Here is a 2,251-nt window from a genome sequence, read left to right as displayed (position 1 = left end):
GCCGTCCACCGCCGCCTCCGCGCCACCGTGGGTCACCGCCGCCGCCACGCAGCCAGCCGCCCCCGCCGCCAGCTCCCTCCTCCGGTGAGGATCCGGCGCCCTCGGCCCCTCTTGCCTCGGATCCGGTCACCTCCGGCAAAACTCCGGCCGCTACAGTGATTCCGGCCGTCCTCGTAATCCGTGCAAACCCTAGATCTGTCCCGGAGAGGTTGATTTTTTTCACTAAGTCCCAGAAATTTCAGTCCATGTGCACATGTTCGTGGCTCCGTAACTTTGCATCCGTAGCTCCGATTCATGCATATAGCATATCAAAATGCTCCGTAACTCAGAGAGTTTTGTTAATATTGTAGTGCTCTATCCAACCATGCCTTTGTTTGCAATTATGGAGCACCCTAGCTTGAGTCAATCGAGCTCTACTTTTGCTACTTTGTGAATCTGGGCAGATTGTCAACTTGTTTGCAGTTTTGCCGGTGATGTTGTAGTTGATCCGTGCATGCTATGCTATTATTCTTGCCATGTCTAGCTTGAATTTTGTGCCTTCTTGATGGGTGTATACTTGACTTGCCATGAATTGCACTGTAGTGAGTGCATCAAGCTCGTAAGCATGCCTACTTGAGTTATATTTCAGCATGTGTCTGTTTTTCACTAAGTCTGAAAACTGAATATGTTTTTGCTATGTTCACATGCTTGCAATTGTATTTTCTGATCCCTTTTGGCTCAAAGTCACTAAAGGACTTTTGTTAAGCTCTTTGAGTAGCTCCATACCATGTTTTACTTTGCCATGTTCAGGTCTTGTAGCATGTAGTATTGTTGCTCCGAAGAGGGCTACCTGATCTGGAATTCCAGACAAGTGTTAATTTCACTAAGTCTGAGATCTGTTTGCCATATGCATTTTTGCCATGCTTGTTTGAACCTGTTAGTGGATGAATTGGCCGTAGCTCACTGCTATACTTTTGTTAAGCATCTTGTGTGCATCCCTGCCATGTATTTTGTTGTCATGTTTGGGTGCTGTAGCATGTTCATCTCTTTACGTTTAGGTGGCTACTTGCTATAAATCGCAGACCGGTGTCATTTTTGAATCGCTTGCCATTTCCAAACCGTAACTCCGATTCCGGTGTTCTTTATATCGTTTTCAAGCGGTTTCATCCCATCTTTCCAGTGGAACACTTGGATTTCCAAGTTGAGGCCAGGTTCATTCGTTTTCCTGTCATATCTTGCATTTTGCATCCCGCATCGCATCCTGCATAGCATATCATCATCGCATCGTCTTGTTTGATTCTTGCACGTGGTTGACTGTATCCTTGTTGCCTGTTTGTCTTGTTTGGGTAGAGCCGGGAGACGAGTTCTCTAACGAGGAGCCCGTTGAGTTTGCTTTTGAGGATCCAGTCAACTCTGACAACTGTGCAGGCAAGATGATCATACCCTCCAAATCACTACTATCTTTGCTATGCTAGTTTGCTCGCTCTTTGCTATGCCATCGCTACGATGCCTACCACTTGCTTTCAAGCCTCCCAAATTGCCATGTCAAACCTCTAACCCACCATGTCCTAGCACACCGTTGATTGGCTATGTTACCGCTTTGCTCACCCCCTCTTATAGCGTTGCTAGTTGCAGGTGAAGATTGAAGGCCGTTCCTTGTTGGAACATTTATTTACTTGTTGGGATATCATTATATTATCTTGTTATCTTAATGCATCTATACACTTAGTAAAGGGTGGAAGGCTCGGCCTCTCGCCTAGTGTTTTGTTCCACTCTTGCCGCCCTAGTTTCCGTCATATCGGTGTTATGTTCCCGGATTTTGCGTTCCTTACGCGGTTGGGTTATAATGGGAACCCCTTGATAGTTCGCCTCGATTAAAGCTTTTCCAGCAATGCCCAACCTTGGTCTTACCATTTGCCACCTAGCCTCTTTTTCCCTTAGGTTTCCGGAGCCCAAGGGTCATCTTATTTTTTTAACCCCCCCCCCGGGCCAGTGCTCCCTCTGAGTGTTGGTCCGAACTGAGCTGCCTGCGGGGCCACCTCGGGGAAACTTGAGGGTTGGTTTTACTCGTAGCCAGTATCATCTGAGTGTGCCCTGAGAACGAGATATGTGCAGCTCCTATCGGGATTTGTTGGCACATTTGGGCGGTGTTGCTGGTCTTGTTTTAACCTGTCGAAGTGTCTTGAATTACCGAGATACCGAGTCTGATCGGAACGTCTTGGGAGGAGGTCTATTCCTTCGTTGACCGTGAGAGCTTGTCATGGGCTAAGTT

This window comes from Triticum dicoccoides, chromosome 6A (assembly GCF_002162155.2).
Source record: "Triticum dicoccoides isolate Atlit2015 ecotype Zavitan chromosome 6A, WEW_v2.0, whole genome shotgun sequence".
Classification (NCBI taxonomy): Eukaryota; Viridiplantae; Streptophyta; class Magnoliopsida; order Poales; family Poaceae; genus Triticum; species Triticum dicoccoides.
Note: the sequence above shows the minus strand (reverse complement) of the source record.